The sequence below is a fragment of the Wolffia australiana genome, chromosome 10, assembly GCF_029677425.1.
Source record: "Wolffia australiana isolate 7733 chromosome 10, ASM2967742v1".
NCBI classification, from domain to species: Eukaryota; Viridiplantae; Streptophyta; class Magnoliopsida; order Alismatales; family Araceae; genus Wolffia; species Wolffia australiana.
The window spans coordinates 15,014,669-15,036,363 of NC_135844.1; positions in this window are offsets into that span (position 1 = coordinate 15,014,669).

Sequence of the window (21,695 nt, forward strand, 5' to 3'; positions counted from 1 at the left end):
AAAACAAAATATTTAAAGCACCTTTTGGGGAACTCGTTCCACCCTTGGCTTTGCCGCTCCGAGATCGTTCTGAAGCTGTTCACACCTCCGGCCTCCAGAAGTATCCACGCGATCACTTGGCCCTTAGATCTCCACATCTTCTTCTTCGACTCTTCTTGAAAATCTAGGAAATCTCCTCACCATGAAGACACTCTTCCTTGGATGAGTGGAGAAGAGACTGGAGAAAGGGAGTGGGGCTCTCAAATCAGGCTTGCATGGGTGCTTAAAATGAGACCCCTTTCCCTTGTTATATTTTACTTAAGGTTTTTCTCAAAAACCCTACAAAGTAAAGTATATCCACCAATGCCCTTATGACCTTGTGCGCGTGACCCTCTAGGCCCATGTATCATTCTAGTGAATAACTTTAGTGGCCCAATAATATTTATTTACTAACCTTATTAATTAACTATATCAACATATAGATTAAATAAATAAGGATTTATTTATCCCAATCGATAGGTTAAGTTTCTAGCCCGTGGGGTGCCAAGCTACACGTTGTGCTCTAGAAGAAACCGAGTAGTCTCAAACTCTCTCATAGAACCTTTACCATCATCGGTTACCGTATATCTATAATCCATCATCCGTGCGAGACTCTCGAGCGACTTAGGATATGGTTTATCGTCAAACCCTGATCCGTCATTCAATTAGTACTGATGTGTAATGGGGATCATTGGCCTTCTCCAATATCCTCACTACCCTGGCCAGAGATTTTTCTACATCATCTTCCTTGAGTCAATCTCTACTTATACCACGGGTGGATGATCCCGTCTTGACCACTCAATTATCTCTGTTAGCTTCTCGCTATATTCGATCTATAACTTATTTGAATCCCATGATTAGATGCTTGTAAGTCATAGTCAAAATGTAGTCGTCCACTCACGAGATGTCCTTGATGTCTCAAGTCAGTGGATCAGTTATACAAACATGAATTGAATCAACTTGATCGATGTTTAGGTATAATACCATTCAGGGATTCATACGGATCAATTCAATGAACTCTTTCTCCAAAGAGCACCCACTATTTGTCCTTAGTGTCGCCATACTAATAGCCATAGGAACAACTACACTTATCATATAAGTAGGATCAACTAGTGCTATTCTATCCGGATAATTTGATGTCCGTCCCGACTATCCATCAAATAGGAATATTTAGAATACATGTTTAAAGACTAGTGGTCAATGTGTTATGATCTCATCATTAATCACTAAGTCATTGCACGTATTCATGGACTTCAATATAAATATCACACGAAATAATAATGAACATAAATATTTTATTCAATAAAATTAAATAAACATGATAGTGTGATTGGCTTGATGGCCACATAATATCCATCAATCTCCCACTTGGACTAAAGCCAATGACCCTTGTTCAACAATCCCATTGTTTGACAGTGACACTCAAAGACTTCATGAGCTAGTGACTTAGTGGGTCTGCTATATTGTGGGTTGATGGAACCATTTCCATCACAATATCTCCTCATGCAATGATCTCCCTAATCAAGTGAAATCGCCTCAGAATGTGTTTTGAATTCTGAGGAGACCGTCACTCTTTCGCTTGTGCTATTGCACCATTGCTGTCGCACAACAACGGAAGAGGTTCTGAGATGGAAGGAACAACGACAAGTTTCGTGATGAATTTCTTCAACCAAATTACTTCCTTGGTAGTCTCGGCTAATATGTATTCAGCTTCCGTCGTCGAGTTTGCAGTAATACTCTGCTTGGAACTCTTCCAAGATATCGTGCCTCCGTTCAGTGTGAACATGAATCTAGCTGTAGATCTACTATCGTCTGTATCTGACTTGAAACTTGAGTCAGCGTAACCCTGGAGCTTCAGCTCCTCTCCTGCATAAATCAGAAATAAATCCTTAGTCCTTCTCAAGTACTTAAGGATGCATTTCACTCCTACCTAGTGTTCCTCTCCTGTGTCTGCCTGAAATCTGCTCGTAACACTTAGAAAAGGCAACATCAGGCCTAGTGCCTAGCATTGCATACATGATGGATCCAATAGCCGAAGCATATGGAACTTTAGACATCATTGGTCTATCTTCAGGATTCTTAGGTGAATGGTCCTTAGATATTTGAACTCCATGTCTCATCGGTATGAGATCTCTCATAGAGTTCTCCATGCCGAACCTTTTGATAATGGTGTCTATGTACATAAATCAGGACAATCCTAGCAACCTCCTCGATCTATCTCTATAGATACGTATTCCCAATATGTATGTTGGCTCTCCCAAATATTTTACGGAGAAGTTATTGGATAACTGATAACACCCTAATTTTTGTCTTTATTTCATATTATTAGCACAATTTTATGCATTTAAAGAGCTTAAAATGGGGTTGTCATCATATATTTACATGAAAATAGTGTTTTCAAGTGATTTCTGATTTTCCCCTAATTTTCTGTTAATTTTATGAATTTTAAAGGAATTATTGAAGCTCGAAATAACTATTTTTGAATGAAAATGGCACATTTAATATTTAATTTTGACATTTATCAGCATGGGGATGAATCAGTGAATTTTCTAGAATTTTTACCGAATTTTTAGGATTTTTCTGAGATTTATTTGAAGAGCAAATGTATTTATTTCAAGGAAAAAAGGTATATTTATAAGAAAAGAAAAAGTATTTTTATAATTTTTGAACATTGAAGGGCCGTTTTGCAAACTTTCGTTGCAAAAGACCCTGAAAACAGCTCTCGGTCGCCACTACAGGCGTAAAGATCTAATTTAAAATTCTCCAGGGTTTTATTGCAATTACTTATTTATTGTTTTAATATTTTAGAAGAAAAGCGGAGGAGAAAGAATGCGCAAAGGGGTATATCTATAATTATTTCTGGGCGGCGTCGGATAAAAAATATTTATTTTGTAAAGGACTTACATGAAAATTGCAGGCCGATTTCTTGGAGCGACTACGTGGCCTCATCACAACCGTCAGATGAAAATCTGACGGCGACCAGTGATAGAGGCCAGTTGCGGTAAGATGACCGCCCGTGCGACGCATGCGAAGCGCATGCACGGGCGGTGACGTGGCAAACTACTGAAGGGGAGATCGGTGAAGAAACGCACATGGATGTGCGTATCGAAACGTATGCAAAACACGCCGTTTGAGTTTTCTTTTTTTTCTTATTTTCGTAGGGGGGTACGTGGCGCAATGAGGATGGGCCCGCCTGGAGGAGTTGAAGAGTCATCGTCCAATAAGCGGACGACACGTCAGCGATCAGGGAAAAAAATATAATATGAAAAAATGATTTAAATCCAATAGTTAATCTTGGTTTAAATTCATTTATTCATAACTTTTGATCCATAACTCCGATTGAGACGATTTTTTATGGGTTTTCTCGTAATGATCCCCTCTTTCTATCTATATAGTGAGATCAAGCCTACATTGATAGATATTAGTGAATTACTAATTAGGGGTAAAATGGTCATATTTTCCATTTTACCTTGGTATAAAAGCCAAATTTCGAGAAGGGGGGATCATTCTTGATGGTGCTCTATCGCAACTGCAAGACAGGGAGGAGCTCAGCTTGGATCAACTTATGTGGTACATTTTGCTTGTTTGTACTTGAACTTTTAGTGTATTTTGGATGTTGTTTTAGTGAAATTTCTTCTTCATTCTTCTTGATCTTGGTATGAACTTCTAAACCGCTAGGCTTGAGCGAAATGTACAAGCCCTTACTGAGATTGAGAGGAGAGATTGAGAGATAAACCTAGCTATTCCGAATGCACATTAGAAAAAACTCTAAAAAAATTAGATTTAATTTTTAGGAGATTAAATTACCCCCATTTCATTTCTGAATTATTAAACTTACAGAACCAACCAAACTCAAATTTAAACTTCCCTCTCAACCTCTCTCATTGACCTATTTGATCCTTTTATTTGGATCAAAGAAGCCAATTTAGAGCTCCCAATCTCTTCTATTCATCTCATCTCTTCTACCCCCCCTTCTAAACTTCTCTTCTAATTAGGGTGATTTGATCCTCATTGAAGATCAAATTCACTCTAATTAAGGTTAAACTACCAAGAAGATCATCTAATCGAATTCCTTACTAGCTTCCCTTGGACGACACTCGTACTTATCACTATACATCCTAAGTAGAGTTCTTATAAATTTTATTGCATAAGCTAAAATTTACAACGACAAAGGCTAAAAATTGCATAATTTTACCCCTATTTTTGGCTTATTAATAACCATGACTTAACTAACGACAAAATTCCTACATCATTCCCAATGTATAGACTGTCATCCACATAAAATCATAAAAGTGATTGTGCTCCCACTGATTTTCTTGTATACACATGGTTCATCTTCATTCTTAATGATGTCTTATGATCTGATAGCCTCATCAAATCTGAGATTCCATCTCCTCGAAGCTTGCTTTAATCTATAAATGGATCTTTGTAACTTGCACACCTTATCTGGAAATTCCTTGGATTCATAACACAAGGGTTGTATCATATACCCCTCTTCATCAAGGTTTAAATTAAGGAAAGCGGTTTTGACATCCATTTGCCAGATTTCATAGTCGTAGTGTGCAGCTATGGCAGGAAGAAATCTGATTGACTTTATCATGGCAATTGGCAAAAATGTTTCTTCATAGTTAACTCCTTGCCTTAAATGATAACCTTTTGCATTAAGTCTTACCTTGTATGCGTCAACTTGTCCATCTTCACCAATCTTTTTCTTAAAGATCCACTGACACCTGATAGGTATTATACCTTCAAGAGGGTCAACCAAGTACCATACTTGATTTTGGTGCATGGACTGGATTTCAGAATCCATCGCTTCTCACCATCTTTGAGAGTTAGAATGTTGAACCACCTCATCGTATATCAGAGGATCATCATCCTTAAGATGTAGTGTCTCAACTTCACCTGATGCAATATGTCCGATATAGCGATCATGTTGTCTCACTACTCTTCCTGACTTATGTGGCTCTAGTGTATTTTCCTGAACATGTTCATGAACTGAGCACTCATCTGATGATGTAGTATTTGTGTCTTGATTTAGATTTTTTTCCAAAACTACTTTACTCCCACTACCTTCTCTTAGAAGATATTCATCCTCTAGGTAGACGACCCTCTTTGAGACAAAAATGGTTTGTTCCTCGGGCTGATAAAAGTAGTATCCATGTGTCTCTTTTGGATATCCCATAAATCTACATAGCTTAGTTCTCGGTTCCAGCTTTCCTGGGTCATGCCTCTTCACGTGGGCAGGACATCCCCATACTCTAGCACACTTAAAATTTGGTCTTGTCCCTCTCCAAATCTCATATCATATGGAAGTTACCGACTTGCTAGGTAACATGTTCAGTATATGCACCGATGTTTCAAGCGCATATCCCTAGAGGAACATTGGTAGCTTCGAGAAGCTCATCATAGATCTTACCATGTCTAACAAGGTTTGATTTCTCCATTTCGACACCCCAATCATTTGTGGTGTATATGGAGAAGTCAACTGAGTCAGGATACCATTATCCTTCATGTATTGAGTGAACTCTGTACTTAAGTATTCTCCACCTTGATCCGATCAAAGTGTTTTAATACTCTTTCCAGATTGTTTCTTTTCTTCATTCTTAAATTCCTTGAATTTCTCAAGAGCTTGAGATTTATACTTCATTAAGTATACCCATCCGTATCTAGAGTAATCATAGGTGAAAGTAATGAAGTAAGAACAACCACCTCTATCTTGGACAGGCATAGGACCACATACATCAGAATGTACGAGTTCCAAGGTGCACTTGGCACACTCGCCATTCCTTGAGAATGGGGATTTGGGTAACTTAGCCATAATGCAAGATTCACATGTTGCATATGATTCAAAATCAAAAGAACCCAAGTATGCACCCTTATGCAACTTTAGTGATCTTCCATTTCCAACATGCCCTAGGCAGTAGTACCATAAATAGGCTGTGTTCACTGATTGTTTACTCTTCTTAAGAGAAACATCTACTTGGAGATTATAAGAAGAAAAATCCATCAAATACTAGAGGGATACACCAAACTCAAAGGGGTCCATGGATGCAATTTAATCACAATATGAAGGAGATATGATGGCCAATGACATTTCTGTCCATCTCTGTCCCTACCCATCGACAATGTCGTCTGGATGGCAGTTTTAGACCCTAGAGGGGACCATTAGGGGCAATCTGACATCCTGGGAGGACCCTCCAAGTCATCCCACTGCATCTACGACCATGGGAGGTCCTTCCCAAGCCCTTAAAGGGATAGGACGGTCCCCGAATTTGATATCTTTCAGCTGAAACACACATCAGCAATAGGAGACCCTTCCATCCGTAGAGCAAGCAATAGGAGCATGACACTTCTGCAATGTCTCCAACCAACTAGGATGGGGCCAGAGAGAGTCGAGGGAGATCAAGTTTTTTGCCAACACAGAGGAGAAGAGTCAGGGAAAGCACACAATGATGTTAGGCAAAGGCGATCGACACCCCCACCTTTTTATCTTTGAATTAGGCCAGAAACTTAGTTTATGAACATCATTGATTACATTGAGTTCAATTTGAGTATAAGAGAAACTTATTTTATCAGATTTTTAATGATCGACCTCTTTGAGGCATTTCGACAAACAATATCCATGCATTGGGTATGTTACATGAAATTTCCAGATTTTTTTCTCATTAAAAACCTAAAATATTAATATATAATGTATAAATTGTATTAGGCTATTATGTTATCACATTCTTGAGCAACATATTATTACACATCATTAATTCCATAACTCTCTTACTAATTCTCTTTCTCTCCTATTCCTTTTTCCCTCTACCTCAGATTTTCTAAAATCAAACAGAAATCTATTCTTTCTAACTCTCTAATCTGAAAATTTTTAACGTATATAAATATATATCTACATATATATTTCTCTCCTTCATTACTCTATATCTAATTAAATATGATTATCCCCTTTCTTCTTCTTACCTTTTATTAAAATAAATACTCCTATTGATTTACTTCTTACATCGTATTAAAATAAGTCCTAGTCACTGTCTGAGTAAATCTTAATATTGATATTTATTATATTGATATCCTCTCTTACATATAACTTACTAGTAATTAGATAAATTGCATTCCTATCTTCAATTAAGAATAGTATATTCTTCTAATCTTATATAGTTCTTCACTATCTACGTTAACATCACACTTAATTATAATACCATTAATTCATTTCAATATCCTACTTCTTTATTATCTATAATCTTTATAAAATATATAAATAATATCTTATATTATCTATCACTTTCTCTATCTTTGTATCACACCATTTACTATTACTTACTATAACGTATTGCCTTAATTGTCTCACCCATTTATAAGTGCATCCCAGCTACTAATTACTTATCTTGTACTATTTGTGCTATCTTTATCCATATTATTATTTCTCCTGCTCAACTATAGCTAATGTCTTCAACTACCATTATCATCATACTAAATTCTCCATCAACTTAACTCATCTATTAGATAAACTTGTGCAGGTCAGTCCTTGTTGAGATGACCTCACTCCTACTATACATTTGCATGAGTTTTTTTTTATTTAAGCCATATAAAGGACAACAATAGTAAAATTAACATCGTAGTTTGCCTCCATCAATAACCAAGACCGTTACGCAGGTAAGGAGTTCAATAAGATAGATATTGGCATCCTATATTGTTAAGCTTGGTCATAATAACAATTACAAAACAAATTTGTTATATATCTATCTTGATCTCTCTCTCTCTCTCTTCATATCTCTCCCTCTCTCTCAATGCTTGTTCTTCTGCGCTCTCAGACTCTTTGTCTCTCTTGCTCTGCTTTCCGCTCTCTCAGTCTCTCTTGCTCATCCTCCCAATCTCTCTCTCTCTCTTTCCCACACGCTCTCTACTTCTCCCTCACCTGCTATCTCTCCCTCCCTTTCCCTCTCCATCTCTCTCTCTCTTGCTCTCCTGCTCTCTCTCTCTCTCTATGTGTCCAAACATAAAATTTTCAGAAATTAGGATGTGTGTCAAGATAATGGATATGATTATGGATAAGGCGCAGTAAAGTTTCATTATCAATTATCAGATACTGGTGTAGGATAACACATAATGAATGAAAGCAAAACAAAACATTTAGTTTATAATGCCTAAGTCAATCCACATAGGGAGGTTGAATTAGCCCTTTTAAATTTTATTTTTTAAATTAAGCATATTATGTGATTTTATACCTGTCTAGCATCGTAGGTTTGGAGGAGATCAACACACAGATTTTTATATAGGTTTGGGTTAGTCCCTACTCCTATCTCAAGGATATCGGACTGGGAGTTTTTGAAATCCCTAATACCTAATCCCTAATCATAAGATATTATAAAATAAAAAAAAATTGTCAAAAGATTTGACGTCCTCAGCCCCCTTAGCATTGTTGGATGTGCGAGCCCCCCACCTCCTCTCTTGACCACACAGGTGTGGTAAACGTTCTTCAGAATTCAACTTTTAATGAAACAAAACTCAAAAAGGGATATCAATAATTTTCAAGGGTAAATCAAAGGTATTTGAAACATAATATGTATTCAAGATAACATGTATTCAGGATAATATGTATTCAAGGTAATATGTATTCAGAAAACTATGTGCTCAAAAAAATATGTGGGGAAGATGAATAAGAGTACAGATCACTGGGGTTTCACGTGTATCTATCTCTCTTTTATTTGATACCCTCTCTCTAGTCTCTTTTCAATCCTCAACTTCCTCTCCTTTTTCTTTCCAATTTGTCTTACTTTTTCGCTTCTCAATCTACTCTACCTTTTCTCAGTTTAATCCTCACATCTCTCTATCTATATCAACAAAATTTCTTCTTTCCTAAATCCTTCTCCCAAATCTCCTATACTTAATCCATGGATTTTCTCCTTCCTTTACATTCCCAGCTTTCAAACATGTGAATTGAAATGTGAACCTTTTGAGGATTCAAACATCATATATTTGAATTTTCTCTTTTCCCTTAAATGCTCCATCTTTCCCTTATTTCCATGCCTGACTTCCTCTTGATCAACCTGGAATCAATGCACAAAAGTAAAAGAAACATAGACGTACCAGGGATGAAGAATTAAATCTTGATTATTCCTCGTCTCTTGGTAACCTTGTGAGAAATGATCAGAATAGGAGCAAAAGTTTGAAGACCTTCTCTTTCTTTCTTGGAAACATTTTGTTTGTAGGGAGAGTGCTTGAATGAAAATAAATGCTTCAGTAGAATCCCTTTCATGTTAAAAATTTAGGACCAAAAGAAAAGGGATGTTCATCCTCCTTAAGAGAGATAGCAGGTGGAAGCTTTTTATACATATAATTTTAAATCAAAATGAGAGGACCGGCCTTTATTGACATTTTCTTTACATTACAAGGTATACCATCACGAGGTACATTTTAGGGCTTCAAGAGAACCTCTAACATATGTAAAGTGATGTCACATGGGCTCGATAAGAAAAAATAAATAAAATTAAATAATTACAAGGTAACGTGGTAAATAGTGAAATTCTAGACTTTTAGCATCCTTCAATATTCTTCAGAAAATTAGGAAAAAATATTTTGACAAAGCTTATTAAAATTTTCATGAGTTTTATTTTGACAACTTGAATTAAGTGTATATGTATCAATTAATAAAATTTCTAAATTAATTCATGTATGTTTGACTTGCATATGAGATGCAGAAATTAATTGATACTTGATCCATCTCAATGGGTTTTTTTGTATCCATAAAATGACAGTTAAATTCCTTGGACCATTGAATAAAAGCAGTTTGTTAAATTAAATCAATGAGTTAAAATTGTACAAGGCTTCTTCATTCATGTATTATATTAGAGAAATTAATATTTTAAAATTGAACATTGATTCAACGTACATTTTATTTTAGAAAATATTTACTTAAATAATTTAGGGTTAACCTGTAAATAGAAGCCTTATCTTAGTCAATATTTATGACTGACCAAGTAAATTTATTTTTTTTTTGTTAAAAAATGGGCTTTAGTCACACATGAATTACATAGTTGACCACTGAAATTTGGAGTTAAGATTTTCCTGTTTGACCCATTTATCTTACCCACTAAGTTCACGATGTTAGAGAATTCCATAAGCATAAGTGATATGTGCATGTATGAGATTGCATAAAATTTCCAAATCATCCTAAAACTCTCTAAACAATGTATGAAATGATTTTGACAATGGAATGGTCAGTAGTTGTCAAAATTGCGGGGTTTTCCAAATTTCATAAATTGATTTCAAGTCAAGTGACTTCAATCTTCAATATCCCATTTTTTGATGGAGTTTAAAATCTTAACAAATGCGGCCATGAACCAGATTTTTTCTCCCCCTATTTGAAACTTATGAAAAAAATAGTTATGGTCCCCTTAAATACGAGATCTTACAGAAGAATAGCTTTTATTAAAGTGTTCTATGTTACTGATGGTAATACTCATCAGAGAGAGTCAACTATTGGCCAATGATAGATTTGATAAATGAAAGGGAATGTGTGAGACATAGATCCGGGAGACTCCATTAAATCACAGAAAACAAATCATCATTAAGCGTCAACAGAATTAAAGCAACATAATTATCATTGTACAAGAACAACAATACTGTATTCTCTATGTATGTCCTAAGAAATGAGATGATATGGTATATATAAGTTTGAAAATCCCAAAATTTATCAAAACATAAAATGTGGTTAGCACGAATAGATTCCTTAGTTTTTCAATTTTCCAAGATCCATCACAGGATTAGGAACATCATGTGTGACATCTTATATAATGGATATTATGTGGTCGTCAAGCCAAACACACTACCATATTTACTTAAGTTCATGAAAAGAAACATAGAGTCATTATTATTATCTTGTGATGTTTATAATGAACTATGTGAATACATGGAATGACCTAGTGAATTATGAGGATATTATATAATACAGTAATCACTAGTCTTTAAACATGTATTCTAAATTTCTTATTTGATGAATAATGGAGATGGGGATTGAACTATCCAGATAAACTAGAACTATTTGATCCTAGATACGTGTTAACAATGGCGGCTATTGTGGTCGTAAGTGTGGATACACTAACGATAGATGGTGGGTTCTCTTTGTAAAAAAGAGTTCACTAAATTAATTTGAATGAATCCCTTAGTGGTATTATACCTAAACATCAACCCCGTTGGTTCATGTCATGTTTGTATGTGGACCATTTACCAAAGACACGAATGATATATGATGGATGAATGACTATGTTTTAACTAATGGCTTACAAATCTCTAATCATAGAATTCTAATAAGTATTGACTTGGACATATTAAGAAGTACATTGGGGGGATTGAGTAGTTAAGACGGGATTGCCCGCCCTTGGTATAGGAGGACATTGGCTCTAGGAAGAGGATACAGATAAATCCCTATCAAGGGTAGTGAGGATACTTGAGAAGGCATTCTCAAATGATCCCCATTACACATCAGTACTAACCGATGGATGGATTCAGGTTTGACAATTAACCATGCCAAAGTCATGTAAGAGTCTCGCACAGACGAAGGTTATACATGTAAGGTAACCAATGACATACCAGGTTCCATTTCAGAGTTCAAAGACTACTCTATAGCTTCTAGAGCATGAGGTGAAGTTTGGCACCCTATGGGTCTGAAACTTAAACTATCAATGGGATTAAATTGATCCTTGGATAGTTAATTAATATTCTGATATGGTTAATTAAAAGGTATGTCAATAAATGTTATTGGAACTTTAAAGTTATTAACTAGAATGGTACATGGGCCTTGAGTGCCACACACATAAGATAGCAAGGATGTTGGAAGATACAATTTATTATAAAGTTTTTATGAAACATTTGTAAATAGTATAAATAAAGGAAACACTCATTTTAGGTGCCCATGACATCCAGATCTGGGTGCCCCCATTTATTATTCTCTCTTTCTCCACTCACTCCACAAGACCTCCTTGATTGGGAGAAGATCTACAAGATATTAAAGAACTAGTAAAAAAGGAGAGGAGATTTAGAAACCTGCTAGTCATGTGGATACTTCTAGAGTTCGGACAATTGAATGACTTGAAGAATCTGTTCCAGGAAGAGAGTTGATATTTTTGTTATTATTACTTTCACTTCTATCAAATAATATTTATGAATTTGCATTCTTACTCAAATATGTATAGCACGAGTAAGGTTGTCTCCTCAGGGATTGGCTCTTAGAGATAGAATTAGGTAATGAGTTAGAGAGAAGGGTTAGAGTTTATAAGATATAAATACTAATAGAAAATGTTATTATTATTCTTAAGTAAAATACAGATAGGAAAATGTGTAAGACATCTCTAAATATTGCTTAAAAGAAATATTAAGAGATAATTAAGTTGATGAGAATTAGTAATAAACAAGGAAGATAGAGAGTGTATTTGAAGATGATTGAGAGCACCCTATGTGTCTGTAGAAATGATTAATAGAAAAAGTAAACTTATATATGTTTTTTCTAAAGAGAATTTCCCCTAGAGATTTTATTCGAATATGGAATTGTATATTATGATAGTATAGGTATATTAGAGAATTAAGGTATCTTTTATATCTTATATCTAGGAAGTCAATAACATAAGCTTTGTAATTTTTTAGTGATTATAGATAGTTCAAAAGATTTTTAAATCGGATGAGAGATATTAAGAAAAGCACTTGATTAAACTTGCTTATGAATCAATGTGGATCAGTTGTTTGAGCATATGCTTATAAGAAATATTTTTACTTAAATATTTTACAGGAAATACTTAAATTAAAAAAAACTTCAGGTTTTTATGTTGTGTATTAAGCTCCTGAATGGATTTAAAATTGTATAGAGGTCAAACAGTTGCTATCTGAATTTCCATGACTTACTAGAATGATCGTCCGTTTCGGGTTGGTGACGGGTTCTGATCCTCTTCTGGCCAAAATTTTTTCAGGTAGATCCTCGATCCTCTCCTCAATTCTCAACTTCTTGTCTTCTAATTTAGGGGGGAAAACTGTCACTTTTATCAACCAAGGGTTTTCAAGAAGATTCAAAACGATTCGAAGAAGTTTTCTACTCTCAGGCTGGTTCTTAAAATTCAATTTTTATGGCTGTCAATCCCCCTTTCTTGGTAGGCTAGTTCATGTTTTAAAGGTGAGGATAGTTCTTGATCTATATGGGACATTCCTCCATGTTGCCGGTGGCGATTTGATGGAGACTCGCCTTCTCGTCATCAGAAAGAGGTCTCAAGCAATGAGTATTACAATGAGAGTTATAGGAAGCTGATTTACCCCTCTCAACCATTAGATCTATGTTTTTAGAGGGTTCAACGACTACAATGAAGTTGTATCTATGGACCCTCTTGATCTTGTTGGTCCTCACGTAGTCAGTACCTCCTTGTCAGTGCTTTCTTCAGCTGGCATTTTCTCATTGGTCAGCGTCGCCGCCGCCATGAATTTCAGTATGTTAGACACCCCTCAACTTAAAAATTACTATTCCCTTAACAATGTCATACATATAAATGGCACCAGATCCTAAAATATTTTATGAACTACAGATGAGCACTTAGGAAATGATTCACCATGAGTGAATTTAAGGCTTATGTGAAATGTAATCTAGCGTGTTGTAAATTCAAGTGTCAAGGCATTCCCCTAAGTATTTACTTTAGTTCACCTTGCGATCCTAAACAGACATCTCAGTACTCCTCTTACTTATAGGTAACCATACTGTATAGGTAGAGAGTAAATTCATTTAACTCAAGCACAAGTCACTAGCCACCTTCCACTACTAAAGAGTGCACGGCGTAGAAAAGGTGTCAATCCTCTAGATTATAGCTATAGATATAGCATCTATAACACATGGGCGTCAGGATTATTATTATTATTATTTAAAATATTTGTGACCAATGCAGCTTTATGTACACAATGGCTTTTGCCTTATTTTGAATGGCTTGTGCCTTATTTCAATTGATAGTGAAGATTAAGGTTTAACGACATTTTTAGCACAATGCTTTAATGTGTTTTGATGAATGTTCAAAGAGATGTATGCCTCAATTAGGGTTGTGATCAAAGTACAATAGGCCCTCAGTCAAGTAGTTGAATGATAGTATGTGAAGATAAAATTGGAGCCTTAGATATATTAAAAGGCTACTTCATTTGACCATACGCTGAACAAGTCAAATAATGTATTTAGGACTTGTATTTTTTTATGACAGGAAGTTAAACATAGTTTTTAACACTGCTCTGGTATTTTTGTGAATTTTTCTTCATTTGATTTGTTGGATAACTTATTCAAAATCTTATTTCTTGAATAATGTATTAAAGGCTTAATTTACTAATGTTTAATGAAAATGAATTACATGAAGATATCATTATCGAAAGGTAATATCTTTATTTAAATGATGTGGTAAACATACCTAAAAGTTTAATATTATTTCAAAACTGAAATCATTGGCATAACGGCTAGATTTTCCTCTTAACTCTTGAAAGGTATTTTGAACTGATGAAAAAATTATAAATATAAAAAATCAAAGTAAAAATGATGATATATTTCTTAATCATAATCAATGCATATGACTGTTGGTTTTTTGAAAGATTACTGTTATGACCTTTTGGATTTCTTAGTCCATGTATATTGTTTTGAGCCCTGATTTCAAACCCCTTCTCTTTGGCATTTAAAAATTGCAGTCCAAAAGCTAGAGAGATCTCTCAATTCTTGGAGCAATTTTGATTTGGTTTTTGAGCATTATTTGAAGAGAGAATTTTTTTCTAACATCAATGCAAGTCCATTGAACTTGGAATTTTTGTTTTTGGTGCAAGGTATTTCATGTTTCTAAGAAAAGAAGGCTGAGATCGGAACTTCGTACATCTTGGACCTTGTGATAAGTTTACAATCTTTAGCATAGTTTTTATACTGATCTTGAGCTTTTGTTGAACATAATTGTTTCTAACATCCATAAAAAAACCAAAGAACTTAGAATTTTGCAATTTGGTCGAGTTTGGAAGGCGTTACAGGCTTTAGAGTTGGACATGGAGGAATCGGGTGGTAAACTAAAAACATGGAAAAATTGATATCTAAGATTTTTCTGATTTGGTTTTGAATACTTTGTGTGAGATAATAGTTGTTGAAAAATTGTGTTATAAAACTGTTCCATAAAGAATCATCACATTTGGTGCAGGATTGAAAGAGATATTTGAGTTTTAAGCACCAAAGTTCAAACCCAAATCAATAATTTCATCCAAAGAAAAATGTGGAGGAGAAGAGGACTGAAGAAATAACAACAAAAAAGGAGGTATTACTGAAGGGAAGTCATATTTATATTTATGAATATTTATTGCTGGATTAATAAAATTTTGACATAAAAGTGTTCTTGTTGAAACACAAAATTGATCTTTGTCTTGAATACTATTTTTAGCTATCATACTCAGTGCTGTAGAGGAGAACGCATCATTCAAAAATATACTTTTATTGCTAGATCTTTGTGATCAATCAGGTTAAGGCTTTTGGGGCCATAAAAAGAAGGCTTTGAGGGCCAAGTTTAAGTAGATCAAGCAACATCATTATGTGGAAGCCTTTGAGGGTTGTGGACGACAAGGCTTCATCGACTTCTTCTTTTTCTTGGTATCCTTGTTCAGCCCTATTTCCAAGTGATTGGCTGGGGGGCATTCACACAAACTCGGTTAGGGCACATCATCACCTCAGTACGGATACCCCCCGAACAACATTAGGGATTAGCCTAAGCTGTCTAAAAAAAATTGTGTCTCACATTTTGTCTACCTCATTTCTTAGGTTGAAAAATACTAGGCTCATTAAAAATAAAAATATAATATAAATTGAGAACCTATTTCACCCCCCCCAAGGTTATTCATTGGACACCTAAACTTACAGATAGCTCTACCTTATTTACAATGAATGAATCCTTTTATCCAACCCATGTGTTGCTTTTGTAGACATGCAGTTTATTCCGCTAGTGAGATTCTGTATCCCTCAATAGCTCCAGGAGGCTTACTCTGTCAAAAGTAGTAGCGCTTGAGGATTGGCATCAATTCTACACCTTGGTAAAAAAAAAAATAGTGGAAGGTTTCACTGACTAGAGCTTAGGATGTGGTGAACGAGTAAAGTGAGAAGGACAGAAAGTAGAAATGGTAGCTTAGGATCATGAGATGTCTGGTTAGAACTCTAGGTGTTCTTAACTCAACCTAGGGTGAGTTAAGGTAAGAAGTAGAAATGTGATGCCATGCCATTTGGCCCTATTGGTTCTAAAATTACTTTTTCCTCCTCCAGATGGTTAGTTCCTTCAAAATAAGGCTTCAATCTTTGTCTGTTAACTGTGAAATTCCGTACTGTCTTTGGTCTTCAATCAGAAGTGCTCCAGAGTCATAAATGCTGCAAATTATGTATGGGGCATCCCATCAAGATTTAGTTTTCCTGGAAATAATTTTAAGCAAGAATTGAAAAGCCAAAAATTTTCGTTCAACTTTAAGTGTTTCCTTATGATAATTCTACATTATAATGTTTAAGTCTCTTCTTGTATAATGTTTAAGTCTATCCTTGTATATCCTTGTATATTCTTGAACTTGTATATTCTTGAACTTTACTCTGATTCCGGAGCTCATATAACTCATGCATCTGAAGTAGACGATCCTTCCCAACTTTATCAAGATCCATATGGAGGTTCTTTATAGCCCAATATGCTGTATTTTCCCACTCGACTGGAAGGTGACAAGGCTTGCCAAAAATTTATCGAAATAGTGACATCCCAAGAGGTGTTTTGTATGCAGTTCAATAAGCCCATATTGCATCAACGAGTTTCGAGGACCAATCCTTTCCATTTGGTTTCTTAATCTTTTGTAAAATTTTCTTGATCTCTTGATTACTAACTTCTGCTTGTCCATTGGTTTGGGGGTGATAAAGGGTATCCACACAGTGTTGGATGCCATAATTCTTTAATAACATTAAAAAATACTGGTTTGTGAAATGCGTCCCTCCATCACTAATAATGGCTCATAGGCATCCATATCTCGTAAGAATGTTCTCTGTCACAAATTTTATGACAACTCTATGGTCATTCTCTCTGGTTGGTATAGCCTCTACCGTTTAGAGACCTAATCTACTGTCTCCAAGATTTACTCCTGACCAACTGAGCAAGGAAAAGGTCCCATGATATCTATTTTCCATACCTCAGAAATCTCTAATTCCAAAATAGGTTGGAGAGGTATCTCAGCTCTTCGTGAAACATTAGTGAATGCTTGGCATCTCAAGCATCTCTCATAGTAAGATTTAGAATATGTGAAGATAGTAGGTCAATATAATCTGCTATGGAATACTTGTTCTCTAGTTTTCCTGCTTGCAAAATGCCCACCACATGGTGAGGACTGGCACATATGTAAGATATCTTCATGTTCATTATCTGGTACAAATCTCCTCAAAATCGGATCCACCCCAAGGTGATACATTTTTGGATCCTCCCAGATATAGAACCTCATATCATAAAAGAAATTCTTCTTCTTATCTTTAGGCCAGAACTTGGTAAAGTTCATGCAGCTAGATAGTTCACAATGTGGGCAAACCATGGCACTTCTTGTTTGTGTATGGCCAGCAATTGCTCATCTGGAAAACATTCATCAGTTATTTCCTCTGAATCTATAGTTAACCTAGATAAATGATCAGCCACTAGATTTTCACTGTCCTTCCTATCTTTAATTCGTAAGTCAAATTCTTGTAGCAATAACACCCATCAAATGAGTCGTGGTTTTGCATCTTTCTTGCTTAAAAGATATTCTAGTGCAACATGATCACTAAGTACCAAAACTTTTGTGTTCAGGATGTATGATCTGAATTTTTATAAAGAAGATATCACTGCAAGAAGCTCCTTCTATATCGTAGTTAATTTCTTCAAGCCTCATTTAGTGTTTTTTTCTAGCATAATAAATTGCTACTGGTTTCATCCCAATCCTTTGGCCTAACATTGCACCCACTACATAGTTGGATGTGTCACACATGATTTCAAATGGGATATTCCAGTCAGGTGGTTGTAGAATAGGAGTCTCTATCAATCCTCTCTTTATAGTGTTAAAAACTGCCTCTACTTTTGTGTTAGTAGTATATTCCACATATTTTCCCAAAAGCAATGTTAATGGTTTAGAAATCCTAGATAAATCTGCTGTAAAAACCTACATGCCCGGGGAAAGATAGGATATCCTTGATTTTTTTGGTGAAGATTTTGAATAATCTCTATTTTAGCTTTATCCACTTCAAGTCCCCTATAAAAAATCACATGTCCCAATACAATCCCCTCTTGCACCATAAAGTGGAAATTTTCTCAATTTATAACTAATCTCTTCTTTGCGCATATGGCGAGAGTTTTCTTCAAATTTAAGAAACAATTATCAATTGTTTGTCCAAAGACTGATAAGTCATCCATGAAAGGAAAACCTCCATACAGTTTCCTATCATTTCTGAAAAATAGATGTTCTGCATTGCTGAAATGTTGCATATGCATTGCACAGTCCAAACAAGATCCTACTAAAAGCATATGTGCCAAATGAGCATGTGAATGTGGTCTTCTCCTGAGCCCCTGGTGATATTTCTTGGTTATATCCAGAGTATCTGTCCAAGAAACAAAAATAGTTCTGACCAGCCAATCTTTCTATGATTTGGCCAACGAAAGGGGGAAAAGTGATCTATCTTGGGGGCGAGATTCAACTTCCAGCACACACTCACCCCTTTTTCGTAAACATGTTTGAGTTTCTTCTTGTTGATCGTTTAACGTCACAGCAATCGCTGATTTCCGGGGTACTACATGAATTGTGCTTGATAACATGCAAATAAGAGTTGATAAACTGTTAATTTCATCATATTTTAGGGCTTTTAATGCATAAAACATTAATTTTTAACGCATGTTATCATGATTTAAGGTTAAAATAATAAATTCCTTGAATTTCAAGTTAAATAATACTTTTAATCAACTTTTAGGTCAATTTTTACACTTTAAATGTTTTTAAAATGAATTTTAAATGAAATTAAATGATTAATTGACCTATTTATATAAATAAAAAGAACAGAAATAAATAAAACGAACTTTAGAAAATAATAAAATCATTTTTTTGGTATTAATATATATTTTTAGGATTTATTTTAGGTGTGTTTCCATTTAAAAAAGTTTTTTAAAAAAGATTGGCCCTTATTGGGCCAGTTATAGCGCTCACCTATCTGCAAGTGGCGCAGGGCACACGAACGACGCGATCTGCACGCAGTGCCTCACAAGCAAATCAGGAGAAGAGTTCGACCCATCGGTGCATGACACGCACGTACGCGATTTCATGCGTGTCGCGCATGGAATGGAGACACGCAGAGGCACCACGAGCCAATCACATCGCTTTGTACGCTCAGCGTACAATGCGAAAAATGTTAAAAAATTAACAGAATCGGAAGAAGCTGTTCTTCCAATCCCCCGGCCATAAAAGGCAAAAATGAGAGATTGAAGAGGCTGTTCTTGATTTTGAAGCTCTAGGAAGGATCGCCTACCTTCCTAGAAGACTCAAAAACCTTCCTTGAGCGATTTGGAGCTAATTTTGAAGACGAAATCGACGATTTGACCACCGTTCTTCCCTTGACTCAATCTTCAAATATGCAGAAATTTGGTGTTGTTCGTTGCACGAATTCCCCTCAAACAGAACCCTAATCTCTTCACGGTATTCCTAGGCACCCTTTGAATTCATTCTGCAATTAATTTTGTGTTCAAATTTTCAAAAGCTATAGTTCATTCCAGTTCGTCATTTTTTTTAATTTCCAATTTTAGTCATCTTAATTCGTAGATTTTAGTTCGTTTCTAAATCATTTAGTATTATTTGATTATAAATTTCCTATTTTGAATCCTAGCTGTCCCTTAAATCACATAAAAATCGTGAATCGTATTCACGATCTCGTACTTCTTAAGTTAGCAAATCGTGAATTGTATTCACAATTTGCTAATTTAGGACATTTTTACATTTTTGATTTAATTAGGATAAAATAAAAATATAATAAAAATTCTCTTAAAAATAGCATAAAAAATAGTTTGAAAAGAGTAAAACATCCTCTCATAAATAAAACAAATTAAAGAAATACAAAAAAACTTAGAGTTGAATCTATTTTAGAAATAGATTTCTAATTCATTAAAAAGAACGTAAGAAACTTTTATATAATTCAACACAATTAAAGATTTTAAAGCAAACAAAAGGACAACTTTATGTGATTTTAGTTCTCTGTTATTAGATAACAGAGAATTATTAAAATCATTTAAGTTCAGAAAGATAGAATTTTAGTGCAATTTACAAGTATTAGCATTTAAATAAGTACTTAAAACATTATTTCATCTAGGTTTTGAATTCTACACCCTAATTAGGCACAAAAATTGAATATCACCACTGCATCCCTAGGGTTGGACCCCTTACTTAAACACGAAGGGATAAAATAAATATTATTGCTTAAGTTCGAAAACCCCTAAATAACAACATATAAACACGTATTTTTGAGCTTATCAGTGCTCACCCAAGGGCTATCAGAAATGGGGTATATAATTCCCGCTTGTAGCCATTTCTTTATCTCTTCTTTCATTGAATCCCAGGCTTGAGGATTGAGTCTTCTTTGAGCCTCTCTTACCAGCCTTGCATTTTCCTCTAAGTTAATATTGTGCACACACGTAGATGGTTCTAAGCCTTTTAGGTCTATAAGTATCCAACCTATGATGTTTCTATGTTTGCGTAACACCTCTAGTAGTTGTTCCTCTTGGTTTGGAGTAAGCTGAGCAGATATAATTATCAGTGAGGTTCTCTGCTTGTCATGGGAAATCATATTTTAGGTTGGATGGAAGTGTCTTTAGTTCTAATGGTATTTCCATGCATGGATCTATGCATACTTTCTGAGTTTTGTTTCATGTAATTTAGAGATTCCTCACTAAAATCATGAAGTATTTCCTCAGCTATTTCAACAACATTCACCTCTTCTAGAGCCTTAGAGAGGTGCTTGATGAGTCTTGCAATATTCAATTTCGGCCTCTCTTGTCTGACCTTAAGCTCAACTTCACCTCTTTCCCAATCTGTGATGGCTTTGGCAGGCGCTAAGAAATGTCTACCAGGTATGATTGGAGCTTAACTTAGTTCCTTGGTAACCTTCATATCCGCCAGTATGAAATCCACTAGGAATTGGCAGTTCTCCACTTTCACAACCACATCTTCAATAATTGTAGTTTGATGAATAAAGGATGTAATTCCCCTTCCCTAGGTTAAAATAGTCATACACTGCTTTGGGCATGTTATTCATGAAAGCCCTCGTGTCGAGCAACGATCTTGTCAAAGTTACTCCACCTATATCACATTTGATAAGAGGTTCTGGATCCCGCCTCTTTTTAGGTACTTGGTCCAATAAAATTGAGCTAATGCTCTCACTCAAGAAAACTTCTTTGTCCTTCATTGAGGAGTGCATAATCCTTTCACATACTTAGTATATATGGGGATGTGCTGGATAGCATCCAATAATGGAATTGTGATCATCATTTGCTTTAAGTTATCAAGTAACTTTTCTTTAGATTCAAAAATCTTGGTGGTCGATTTGGTCAAGACAATGGGAAAAATGAATACGCTGTGAGCTAGTCTTTGGGTTTCTCAAGGTTTTTCTAAATTAGTTTCCTGAG